Here is a 13,738-nt window from a genome sequence, read left to right on the forward strand (position 1 = left end):
TGATGGGAACAATAATAATTTTGTACACAACACAAAACGCAAAGAAGCACTCACAATAATGCCTTTGCACCGCCCTGCTGCGAGTTCAAAGGAAGCTCAGGATCATGAGTATCTATTAAAGCCCCAGCACAGATAATCCCGTGCAATTAGAGGGGACGTGCATGTGACCAGGCAGTGCCAACAGGACGCGGCACCGAGAAACACCCGGCGCAGAGGCAACGTTGCGTGTTTGTTTAATGCACTGGGGAAGCCAGGAAGCTACTGACCCCAGTAATTCGATCCCGTGTTCCCGACACCCATTACTTCCTTAACATAATCACCTCTTCAGGCTCTTTCCAGGCCGGGCAACTTAAAGCTTCAGCTCCCTGCGTAAAGGCTGATGTGTTGTTTGGTTTGGTTTAGTTTGGTTTGGTTTGGTTTGGTTTGGTTTGGTTTGGTTTGGTTTGGTTTGGTTTGATTAGCCATAGAGCTGATCAGCCCTCATGGGGCCTTAACCCTGCTGGGAACCACCAACAAAGCCTTCAGTATAATTTCCTCCAAGAGGAAAAATACAGTTCAGAACCAGGAAAAGGGGCCCAGCCTGCCTCGCTCTCCAAGCTGGGCGTGCTTTTAGCACACGAAGTGCCCACTCATATTGCGGATCGGGCAAACCTAGCCAGTCAGGAGCTGCCACCCATCATGCCCCTTGCAGCCTGACACCCCCGACCCCCAAAGCCGTTGATGGGGAAACACACTGACCTCTAAATCCTGGCATCCTGAGAGGAAAGGAGGAGGCGGCCCCCTTCCTCAGGGCGAAGAACAGCCTGAGGAATTGCCTCTTAACGCCATAACATGCAGTGCCAGTTGTGACTGATAAATGCTACGTTTAAGCAAAGGAAATCACTGGGCCAATTAAATCCGAAAGAGTGAATGGCACATGACTAATCAAAGATGAATTCTGTTTCTTTGAAAGAAAGCTTTTATGGAAATGCAAAGGGGGGATGAAGATAAACATGATGGTCGACAAGCAGCTTTTCAACCACTCACTGCACTGCTTTAAACTCAAATGCTTTCAGCTTTAGGATGGCCCCAAATGGGATGTGAAGTTCTTTCCATGGAGGAGAGAGAGAGAGTGATTCTCTATCCCTTGCAAGAATAGTGTTAAGGAATGAAATTAAGAAGTGAAAAGGTTCTGCTAATGAAAAGGGAGGTGACTGGCGGTGACATGCAGTGCAGTGACCTAACCCGACTGGGGCAGGTAGCTCTGTCTCATCCTATGATGCTGAAAACAGCAGAGAGAAGTTGGTCTCAGATTTGGGCTCATGACATGGAACCAAGGCCACCCCAGCCCGAAGAGCATCTTCCTTCTGAGGAAGGTTTTCTGAGCACATCATAGCAGAAGAGGTCCTTGACAGCATCCTTCCAGGTCAGCCTGCCTTTCTTTCTCTATCTCAGCTTGTTAAGAACAAGAAGCAACACCATGGCCACCGCCATCACCTGTGTGGTGTCTGCCATGCGCCTGACATTTCACTGGGCACTTTATGTGTTTGCCTCCCTTTGTCCCTGGGAAACCCTGTAGGTTGGAAAAATTGCTGTTTTCTACGGGAGGAGATGAAGTGCTGGAGAGCTTCCGTCACTGTTGAAGGGCACACTGCTGAGGAGTGGGGACCAGCAGACCACAGCTGCCTCTCTGGCCTAACTCGAAGTCAAAGCACTTTAACCGCCCATGTGTGCGCTCTCTCCCCCGCATGCGGGTCCTCCAACGCTAACCATTAATTTGTAGTCAGAACTGCTGAATATCGCGTTTATTGGAGAGCTTGTATCAAGCCCATGTTGCTCCTGCAGCAGCTGAAAATGCAGCTTCACCTACTATGAAGGAGGGAAAAGCTGTGATTCCACGATTTGCATAGATTTTCTGTGTAACATGAACTGTGATGTACGGTTTCACTGTTTGGGAAGTAGATTTTCTGTTTTCTTTTCTTTTCTTTTTACTTTTTTAATTTAAAAAGCTACCTTAATTTCCCTAGACAACTTCAGTGGAAAAGAAGGGAAAGTAGGTACACTTGTCAGATCAACTGAATTAGAGGAACAATTTTACTATCTGCCAAGTCTACTAAACAGATATTAGAGGGGAAACTCAAAGGACCTTAAAATCTAGGAGGAGACAGGGGTCTGACCTTGCTCCAGTTCCCAAGGCGCCGATGATTCCCCTCCAGGTCAAAAGGGGGGTTGGGAATTAGGGGGTTGTGGCAAAACAGCCACTCTCTTCTACCCCAGGTCCTGCTTCACTTGGACAAAGGGAAGAAGGAGAGGGATCCCAGCTGCCTTGCGATAAACAGCAACCAGCTACTGAGAAAGCAGGTGACTTGTTGAGAAGGGCTTGGCACCCACAGTTAATTCCTGGGTGTCGAGTGTCACAGTACAAGAGCAGCTGGGTGAGCGGATGAAAGCTATTCGGCCACGCCACACCAATCTCTGTGAAGGCCTTGGATGTGGAGGGTAGATGGGCCTGGTTAGTAACCCAAGATCAAAGCACATGGCACCCAGTAACACAAGGAATTGAAAGCATTGCCAGGGCGCGGGCGTTTCAGGCCTCTGTGCACGCCAGCGAGGCAGGTGCTAATTCTAAACGCCACTAAACTAGCGTGGTCCCGCTGGATAAAAAATGACTGACATCGACACCTGTGAGGTCTACTCCTACTCAAGGATTTGTGACTGTTGTGAGTAACAAAATACAAATGCACTGAAAAGAGTCACGCGTGTCTAAGAGCTTTTTGCCATTATATCCAGTTCTTTCAGAGAATAGGCATTAAGTATGGGAGATTCTGATATTTTCATTAGTTGCAAATGGGTTTCATTCAAAAGGTGTTGGGTAGTCTTCTTATAGGTTTATTTTAAATGGGCACCTAAAACTGGTTGACGTCAGCTGACATCTATGGATAAAGACTTGTTCCATATGAACTTGTCCCAGGAAGTCTGGACCATCTGCTCAGAAGCACTTCCATTCTGAGGGACAGACCTCCCCCGGAATCCACCCGGACTGGCTCCTAGTTTACTTTACAAAGATTTACTTGTATAATCTCCAAAGCACTAGCAAATATATTTTATCTTCAAATACACACATGTCATTTCAAATCTTTTGAGTGGAATGAGCTAGAGTATGAATAATTAATAAACAAAATTCACAACACCCCAGTGAAATAGGAGGTAATGAATACGCCTATTTTCACACAAGGGGCCCCAAGGCTCAGAGGGGTTAAGTGCCATGGCCAAACCCACAAAAGCTGTCCGTGGAAGGGCTAGAACTTGAACCTAGCTCTCCCAGCTCTAAGTTCCACATCTGTGACATACCCATCATATCATAGCTGCCTTGTGCTGACATTGACTCTTTCTGCAAAGTCCCCGAGGCACTTACATGCTGATAAGCACATATTACATTTGACATAAGTGACACAAAAATCAGACTGCTACAGTGTGGCACATTTTAAGCCAAGTATAATTTTCTACATAGCTAATAGTTCTCACAAATACACATGCAGCACGGGCTACTAATAGGCTTCACAACTGTAACAGGGCATCAGAAATGGCCATTGGTTCCAGGGTTCTCTACTGGCTGCAGAGACCCTTGCTGTGCAAACAGAATGAGTAAACCCAGCTTGCGTCTCCAGACACTTAAGCGCATCTGAAGGTGACGAGCATTTCTGATATTCACACCACATGAGTAATTCCGTAATCACTGGAATTTAGGATACCACTAGAATTGATCTGTAGCTTGAACAAAACCTTCGGAGATTTGTGTGAACCCAAATCAGCTCTGTGTGATCCCCTGTGTCGGACACACACGCTGGGGACCACGGAGCTCGCTGCTCCTGGAGCATCTGCCATTGCCTTTGAGCTGCGAGGCTAGGCAGGGTGACAGGTGTGTCAGAACCTACCCTTGGTATTCGGGTGTTCTGGGATCTTTTCGGACAAGAGATGATGCTTCCCGTTTTCTATTTAAAAATCGTTGCTATTTTAACACATGTATTCGGCATTCAGAATAAAGGAGGAAGGAATGAAAGGAGGAATTCAGAAGAGCAAGAATATTGCAAACTTCTCAATATGTGAGATACAAGAAAAAGGAAAACAGGGCTTTTGAAAGTATTTTTAATTCTGTTAGTAAACTAGGGAGTTTTTGTTCACGTGATTGAAATGTAACTGTGATTCATCCCAATACAAGGGATTTAAAATTGCCTTCAGGATGTTTTGATTCTAAGTATTCATCTTAGAATCATACTTACTACACATTTTCTTTATAATGACCCAAAAGAGACCTTGAAAGCTTTTCTTTAGATCTGACCCAGAAATCACTCAAGCATTTCTTTTTGACTTATGAATTTTTTTTTTTGAAAAATTAGTGTTAATTTTATTAGCACTGCCATTAATTTTATCTTATTCCTCTAAGTCCAGTCATGTGTTACCCACAAAAAGACAGAGCATGCCTCAAAGAAAATGTATCTATATTTTTCACTTATCCTTCCAAACTCTCCAGAGACCCCCAGACGGGGAGCTCTGCTATCTGGCTATGTGATTTGGGGTATTTTTAGTGGGGAGTGAATTACAAACAAGTGTTCTTGATAACTTTCCAGACTTGAATCGGTTAGATTGCAGACGCCCAGAACGGCACGAATCCCTGATGTGTGTACGGTGATTTTGCCGCATCGTCACTTAGCGCTGCCACTGCATGTGTGGTCCCCACCACGCGTGGGGACTGGGCTGTTAGTGACATTTCAGGAGAAATGCACTGGAGGACCCGTAGCAAGTTGTTGGAGAGATGGCATGGGCTGTGCTGAGAGAAAAAACTGCAGTCTGAGAGGAAAAACACATTCGATAATCCTATTTGCGAGCCTCCTTAAAGGTCCCCAGTCCACGTTCTAAGTCAATGACGATTTCTGGGCCAAGGCTAAACACAGCAATGTGGCAAAGAGACTGTAGCGGAAAGGTATGCAGTGGCCCCACCGACTTCAAGCACCGCACACCTGCCCTCAGCTTCTTACAGCATCGTGGCCAAGCTTGTTCCCACTGGGGCAGCTCCCACTTCAGCACCACCAGGGTCTAGTCTGAATCTCACCATTCTCCTCTGTCCACAGGCGAAGAACTCCAGAAACAAGAGAAGACAGAGAGGCCTGGAGGGAGAAGTAAGGAAGGAACAGACACAGATTAAAGGCTGCAGGGCTGAACGAGGCTCCTGGAGAAATGTACACAGACACGTGAAGGACAGAGAAAGGTACAGCAGAACCACAGGGAGAAATGGACTGAAACCTACAATTCGGAAAGAGGGAAAAGGCAGTCGGCAGCGACAGGATGAGCACTTTCATTCCTTAAACACTTTCTTTTGTCTCCTACTGTTAGAATACATTCACACCTAACTAAAATTATTCAGCAAAATGTAGCTTGAGAGTCCATTTTTGTTTGCTTGCATTTCATACAAGTAAAAAAATTGCAGTGTCTGCACCTCATTTTTTCTCATATTCTAAACATTTAGAGCGTATCTTCCAGGTATATTACAGTTATCAGTATTTATCAGGGGTAAACATAAAGATATTAGCAGGCAAGACTGAGTGTACAAAAATAAAATCGGTTTCCAATAAAATGGTAGCAATAAATAACTGAGACAAAATATTTTAATGACACTAATAGCCAATACTTATTTTTGTTGTTTTAAACATGCAGCTTTTACACTTTCATGACTTTCCTCTGGATCTGGTCTAAAGTGCACTGAGGTGATATAGCATCTCAGTGTATTTATACGTCTCTTTATAATGGACGGAGTTCCTGAGATCCGGCCGTAGGGCTGAGACCATCAGTTATCTACCGCAAACGTGTTCCTCCATCCAAAGTAGAAGCTATTCCTGAGGACCAGCTTGGATAGACCTCATTGCCCAAACTCTCATTTCTACACAGCAACAGGCCTCACTCTTCTGTGTCAATTATCGTGGCAACTGAAGGCCAAGGTGTTTAAGCAGTGAGTTGTCTGGTCGCCCGTCTTGCTAAGGGACAGTTAGAGAGTGGACTGTTTGGAGCCATTGAAAATTTGTAGTTTGTTAAAGCAGCTGGCATCAGCGGAACTCACAAAGGAATGAAGGGCTTCATTATATTGACACGTGTTGTTAATCTCAGGTAACTGGCTTACATAAGACTGTAAAATGGGTCCTACACTACTCGTTTGGTAAGAGGTCAGTATGTAATGTTAAATCCTTAAAATAATGCCCCCGAGTGACAAAAACCAAATAAAAACATTTACATTGGAAAGAGCTAGGATGGTGAAAAGTGATTATTCAAACTCCCCCAAAACAGAGCGAAGAGGGAGCCCCCTGTGCATTACCTCGAACGTCACATCTCCTCCAAGTCTGGCAGCTGCCATCAGCCCAACAAGGTCCGAACACAGTGGCCCTTGTTTTGCCCAGGGACCCACAATGGGACAGCAGAACATTAAATTCATACACTAAAAACACGGCGACATAAAATAAATACACTCACTCTTACATAGTAAATGAAAATGAGAGTCGAAATTCCCTCAGGCCACAAACACATCTTAGCAGGAACTGATAACACTTCGCTACACACATAAATCAGCGCCCGTCACATTATAGGAAATGAAACAGGTAAACCTGGGGACACTCGACCGTGACAAATGAACTACTGCTTCTCCCACCAAGAACTGATTCAACATTTCTGGCCAACAATGATTAGTCTAATTATCAGAAGTCATTCACTTCGATATCTGGTGGTCAAGTATATAATTGGCTTTCCAATTGGGTGCTCAAGGAATCGAAACAGAAAAGGGACAATAAATAGACTGGATGGCAGGCTTTTGTGTCTTCACCTCAACCTCAGTCCTCTTTACCTGTTTTGTGTGTTAATATTCTGCCAGACTACAGGCCTGGCAGAAGTATTCCAGTGCTTTCTAATGGTTTTAAAATGACACTCTGGATGCTTCTCCATGTCAAATTATGTTTTTAGGTCATTTTTTGAACCCAATGACGGCTCTCTAAAGTATTAAAAATATGTACATGGGTTTCATAAGGTGTCTCTCCAACGAATGATTAAGTAATTAATATGTGTATACATTTGAATTGATGAAGTTGAAAATAATTTTTTGGTGCAACCAATTTCTATTGTACTCTTAGCATGACCGAGGGGGAAAGTCTTCGTAGGAAAGCTGAGCCGGTAGGAGAGCCAACGGCTGGGCCTGTCCTTAATCAAAGAGGTAAATCCGCAGGGCGGGACCCCGGAGGGCAGGACCCCGGAGCGCAGGACACAGGGGCTTAATGGAGCGGCGGGGGAAAGCTAAGACGAGAAGAAACAGAGTTGATGGGCGAAGCACCCTGCAGGTTTAGAGAGATGACATGTCATTGTCAAGAAAGTGATGATGAGGACTCGCGACTGGAACCAGCGACAGCTCCCCGAAAAGGTCACCAAGGCCCACAGAATGGCAGGTCCTCCTGCTAGTCCTCCCCACCTCTCCTCGGGCTGTCCGTTTACAAAGATTCATATTCCCAGCAGAAATGGAAACGCTGTGATCTTTTACCTCTCAGCTCAAACATTAAATCTTCCGGAAAAAAAAAAAGCTTTTGTGCCTTCACTGTATATTTACTATGCCTTCTCTTAGGCTACAAAGATTCCAAGGCACGCCACTCTCCAGGGATAATGTCCTCCTGTCCAGGCACCGTGTGAGACGGCTGAGGGACCGTCTGTCCTGAGCGGCAGGGACAGCCCTGATATCCACCCACCGCTTGGTTCCCTTTGTGCTCCACTTTCTGCCTAAGCCCCATCACCCGATTGTTACCTTATAACTGGGAAAAAATGATAGACGCTACCCAAAGTGTAAACTGTATTTTCGCAACATCTTATCTCTGGGTTTTTGCCATTGATATTTGCTTTCACCGGATTTCAGAGAATTCTGAAAAATGCTCTGGCCGGCGCTCTGAAGGCTGCTGGGTCAAGGCATGCCCTTGTCACTAGTGGGGACACAGATCGCCGGATCTCCCTGGGCTCAAACTTCCTCGCCCCTGGAAGAAGGTGTTGAATTAATGAAATCTAAAGTCCATTCACTTCAAAGTTCATTATCCAAGCCCTTCAGCAAATAAAGCGAACCCATAAAGATGGTTGAACAGAATACTTTGGAAAGTCAGCTGAACACTTGCTCATATATCAGAACATCCTAAAGAAATTTCTGCCATTGCCTTGTTCTGTCAGTCAGAGGAGAGACTAGGATGCCGACTTTATAATCCCTTCTCCTGTGTTCTGAAGATTATGAGTCTGTCCTCAACCAGAAACCAGCACGTTAAATCACCTTCCATCACCGCAATGTCAAAATGTCAGCATGGCTGGAAAAAAAAATGGATCATTACGGAAGACCATTTAAGGGATAAGCCGTCTGTCCACTCTTTCGGAATCTCAAATGAGGTCTGGAGCTCAGGTCAGTCCCACCAAAGGTCATGCATGTGGATCATGTTATCACAGACACTCATGGACTGTCTTTATAAGTTGCTATATTTTATACCTTTAGGTTTATCAAAACCTTACTGCAAACAAATTTGTAAAATTCCACCTGAATTCCAAGAGGACATTTGTAGTCCATATTATTGAGGATATGCATTCTATGTAGTCCATATTATTGAGGATATGCCAAATGTATTCTATCAAAGTCCCCTACATAGCGGTCACTCGTTATTTAGTCAGTGTTATCTAACATCTTCTTTATGCTGGGCAGTGTTATCTCTCAAGGGACAAAGATATTAACTGCGACAAAAACAAGTTATTCTCTCCTGTCGTCTAAAATCCAAACACAGCAAGACACGGAGGCCTCGCCCTGGAACACGGTTCTCCTGTCACCCCTGGGTCCGCACATGGTCACCTCGGTCTTGCCAGGTAGTCACAGAGCAGCTCCCGCCCCAGACGCCCCTTCCCTCCTTTTTCCAAGGACCCTACCCAGCCCGGTATTTCCCATTCCTTACTATTTTTAATGAGGAAAAGAAATCTTCTAACTCCTGTCTTTTCAAATGTCTTTATGTATTCATACTCACCAAATCCTACAAAGAAAGTAAGGCCATTCTGAGTGTTATAAAGTACACTCCAAGTATTTGCTCTAACTCTCTGGGGCAAACATTTTTCAAAGGGTTCCCAGGACTTGGCTCCCTCTAGGATAACACTGCTCTGTAGGGAGCTTGCAACCGTGTGTGTGTGTGTGTGTGTGTGTGTGTGTGTGCGCGCGCTGAAAGTTGCCTGGCTCCTTGACCTCTGTTATTTTTTTGTTGGTTTTACCAACCTCTTACTTCTAGGACATGTCTTACAAGAATGGTTCCCTAAAACAGAGAGATAACCACTTTAAAAAAATTAAAATAAAAGCTCATTTTCAATGGTGATAGAAACAGTTGAAAAACTTCGCCATATTTAAAGTTTCCACCAACTAAGCTATCATGTGGACTCTTCCTCTTACATTATTTTCACAGCCGTGAAATAAATCTGTACAAACCTCCCCAAAGAAGACTTAAAAAAATAAATCGAAGCAATGAAGGGGAAAAATAAAAAATTAATAAAAAAGCAAAGTTAAGAGGCAGCTTTAGCAGAGAAAAGAAATGTTTATTCCACCCAATGCTCATGTGAATTGTAAATTATTAAATCTCCAAGAAGGGCTGATTTATGAACAGGATAACACAGCCCCTAGCCAAAATCATTTTTAATAAAAAGCATGAAACCTCCTGAAGTTCATCTCAGATTTAATATCAAACACAGCAGTCACACATGAACACTTCCCTATAAAACAGGGACATAGCACAACAGGCGGGCAGCCGTCGGCGGGGGGTTGGTCGCACAAACGCGCAGGGTGTCAGACCGTGGGAAGTATCGGCCCTCAGTCTGGGGGAACAGCCAGTGGAGATGGGCCCCCAGCAGAAATGATGTCACCAGGGATGGGTAGAAGCACAAGAGAGAATCACTTCTAAATATACTACAGCTGCCAGCTCCCACTCTTGGTCAAAATATCCAGCTTCCTAAATGACCACTGGACTTGAGAGAGGGGCACGATTATGTTTCATGTTGATTTTTATACACAAATTTAGAACACACCAAGTGAATTGGGACCACTGTGGGAAAACAAAGGCTAGTAATGAAATAATCCAACATTGCCTTTCTCATTTTGTAGGAAGAGTAGGAAACATATAAGAGATACTTAAAAATATGATTAAAATATTTTCTGACAAATATTTAGCTCAAAGATAATAGGAATGTCAAGGAAAAGTTCTTATTCTTTCTAATATGTTGCTTAGTAACTGTGTGTATTATCCTGTTTATAACCAATGTGGTAAAGGGTTATTTCTTAGAAATATAAATTGAACTAGTTGGATGCATATATAATAATTAAGTTAATTCATCTTTAACCCCTTCTAGGGCAGTTTCAACAATAATAAGGGTCATAATTTTTGCTTTTTTCCATTGATATTTCCATTAACATTTTGGCATTTTTGTTAGGAAATATTCTAAAAAATAGAAAATCATTATAAAATATGTTCTATTAGTAGAGTTTAGGGATTTTAAAAAAAATGCCAAAACGGGAAAAGAGTAACCTTAATATTATTGGCAGCTACCTTGTAGGTTACTTTAATTAGCTACTATGTTTATAGTCTGAAAGGAGAAAAAGAAGAAACCAAATTAATAACTAACCATAGTTCTCAAAGGAAACTTCTGGACTATAAAGGATTTAGCCATACATGTAGAACATATATTTATATAACACGGATTACATTATGAGATAATAAAACCGAAATAACTTAAAAACTATGAGCTTTATATTTCAAAGGGCTATACAGATTTTCTTCCCCTTCCTGAAAAGATAAAAGTGGAAACTGCCTTCATACAAGTTATATTCAATGTGGACTTATATGGCGAAAAAGAGTAGTAATTAATGCCACTTTCCCCCAGATAAGAGTATTAAACCTTCTCATTATAAAAATGCATAATAACTGGCTGATATATCAATAGAAAAGATAAGTGCAACAGAATAGATTACCTTGAAATACAAGTTAACCATAAAAAACTTAATATATAATATGACAAATGTCATCAGTTATAATGTATTATAAACTATATAAGTAAAAAATATCATAAACTAAGAGGTTATATGACTTTTCAATAAATGCTGGGATATTGGAACATTTGGGGGACAACTGAGAGAATATATTGAATCACACTAAAAGAAATCTATTTCAGATAAGTTAAAAAGTTGGTCATTAAAAGGAATCAGGAAAAAATAAAAAAACAGAAAATCTGAGTGAAATTTAAATGACCTATGGATGCAGAAAGATTTATAAGACAAAAGTAGTATACAGAATGTAAAAACACATGATCATATTTAAATGACATTAAATTTAAATATTTAGCTTATCAAATTACTATATTTAAATTCAAAGTTCTACTTTGACTTTTTCTGCTAGGATACAAAATACATTAATTTTTTTTTTTTACTCTCTATCACCTGACTGAATGGATCATTTGACCAGAACTACTAGATGGAGATTGGTGTTCTAGCCATTTAAGAGTGGAATACACAAGCTGTATCTGCTAGAACTAGAGAACAAAGATAATCAGGCTTTGGTGTGCTTATTGGAGCCTCTGGGTCCCAGGCCTGTGCTCCGGAGCCTGGGCTGAGAGGGGAGGGCATTTGGCTCAGGGGTTGCCGCAGAAATCTCAGCAACAAGCACAGCATGCGTGCCGCCTTTGGGGGAACAGGAAACTCCAGCTCCGCTACTCCCAGGCCAGCATCATAAACAGGACGGTTTGAAAAGGACCTCCATACCCAAACTGAAGCCTCCTCCCCACGGCCATTCAGAGTTCAGGCTGTGGCTTGGCACAGGGACAGCCAGCCCCCAGGCCCAGAGGGGGGCAGCAGCGAGTTCAGTTTGCGGTTGCGTTCCCCCAGCATCTGCAACTTGATCACCTCCGCTTGGCAAGTGTTAAGGCTTATGAGGATCAAAGAGCCAAACACTGCATACATTTCAAAGACATTAGACCTTTTGTCCACCAGACTCTGGGCAGCTACAGATCAGTATTTTAAAACCATGACCTCTTCTTGCTATCTATCTCACTCGTTTCTCTTGTCATTTTTCTGACTCAAAACTAAGCTAATCATGTCTTCTATATTAATTTCTCTTTGGCTTGCCTCAGGCCAGAATATAGGAACTGATATTTTGTTCGCCTGACAAGACCAGTACAAAAAGAATAAATATTGCCCCCCAAAGAGGAATCAGAACTATTTTAAGTACAGTACATCTATAAAGATGTTAGAGAAAATAAAAAGCAACCATTTCCTGATAGTATTCTACCATTTCAGCGTTTCCTAATCATAAAGTTTCTGTTTTAATCTTGTAACCAGTGACCTTCAATAATGGCCTAGAATAAAGTGCTTAATTCTGCTAGCCTAGGACCTCTTCCATTATGTGTTTGAATAACAGCTTTAGAAAGTTGAATGCAGGCAAACATTAATGCTTTTGCACGTTTTTTAAAAGCAGTTTCATTCTATTCTCTAATGACACACAGGTCCCTCCTGGTGATTACATTCTTCCTCCAGCTAATTTCAAGGCTACAGTCTTGCCATATCCATGTCTCTCAGGTTTGTATTCGACAGCACCAACAGCTTGGAAAGAAGGCTGAAAAGACCTGGGGTTTTAACTTGTAAACATAGACAAATCAATCCATCTCTGTGTCTTTAATTTCTTTATCTTTACAATGACAAGGCTGGATAATTGAGGGCTACTTCCAATTCTAACATCCCAGGCCTTTGTGTTTTCTTCTCTCAAGGTCAAGTTCACTGTATTTTTAATTGTGGCAGTGAATTAGACTAATAAACTAGGCCAGCCATGCCAATGTGTGAACAGAAGCAGGGAAATGTGTGGAGAACTATTTATACACAGGTCACATAAAACTGCAACAGTTTAAAATTTAGAGACATTGTCATATCCTTTGCTGTCTATCCCTGAGAGAATGACCATGACAGTAGATTGTCAGGGAGGAAGGAGAAATGGCATCAGGAAAGGCCAAGAGGACAGACATTTGGAGAAAGTGAGACACAAGATGCCTATAAAAAGCTTTACATGGTGGGCAGCCTCCCAGGATCAAAAATGCCTGCTGATAAAATCACGGATTACGATTTTTAGTCTCCTCATTTTGGTTACATATTATAAGCTTTCATTTTTCACTTACTATATTGTAAGTGCAATGCCATAGACTTCATTTCATAAAGTATTTTCTGTATAATAATGTACTCCTACTATAAAACAGTGGCCTTGGTGTTTGATCACTGAATGCCCAACTGATATTCATAGTATTCAATATTGTTAAGCCTTTGTCACAGATGGCTGTCTCTCTCTGTTCCACATCTAAATTTTGAGAAAGAGAGAGAATATGAGAAAAGGAAAAAATAAGAAGGTGGCACAGTAATAAATAATAAGCTGGGAAAACCATCTGATTGTTAAAAGCTATGAGCTTATCTCCTTAGAAAACAATGAAATACGATGCATTTTTGAAAAACAATCTCCAGTGTCGGACACTAGAAATGCCTGCATCTGAGACCAAGACCCTTTCTGCTTCCCATGGAAACGTGTTCCAAATAAAAGTGTTCACCGCATCGTAATGGGTCTCCAGCTCACCCTACAGGCAGTGCAGGAGAAAAGAAATAGCTTGCCCACATTCACAAATCCTGGTCTGATAATCTCTATCAGAT

General features: G+C 42.3%; 1 protein-coding gene across 4 annotated transcripts in view; it reads right to left on the bottom strand.

Annotated features, from left to right (window-relative positions):
- The window catches only part of SLC7A11 (solute carrier family 7 member 11), a 75,428-nt gene that overhangs the window by 23,417 nt on the left and 38,273 nt on the right, over positions 1-13,738 (bottom strand). The window lies entirely within an intron of this gene.

The sequence above is a fragment of the Artibeus jamaicensis genome, unplaced genomic scaffold (genome assembly GCF_021234435.1).
Source record: "Artibeus jamaicensis isolate MK-2021 breed Jamaican fruit bat unplaced genomic scaffold, CSHL_Jam_final scaffold_537, whole genome shotgun sequence".
Classification (NCBI taxonomy): domain Eukaryota; kingdom Metazoa; phylum Chordata; class Mammalia; order Chiroptera; family Phyllostomidae; genus Artibeus; species Artibeus jamaicensis.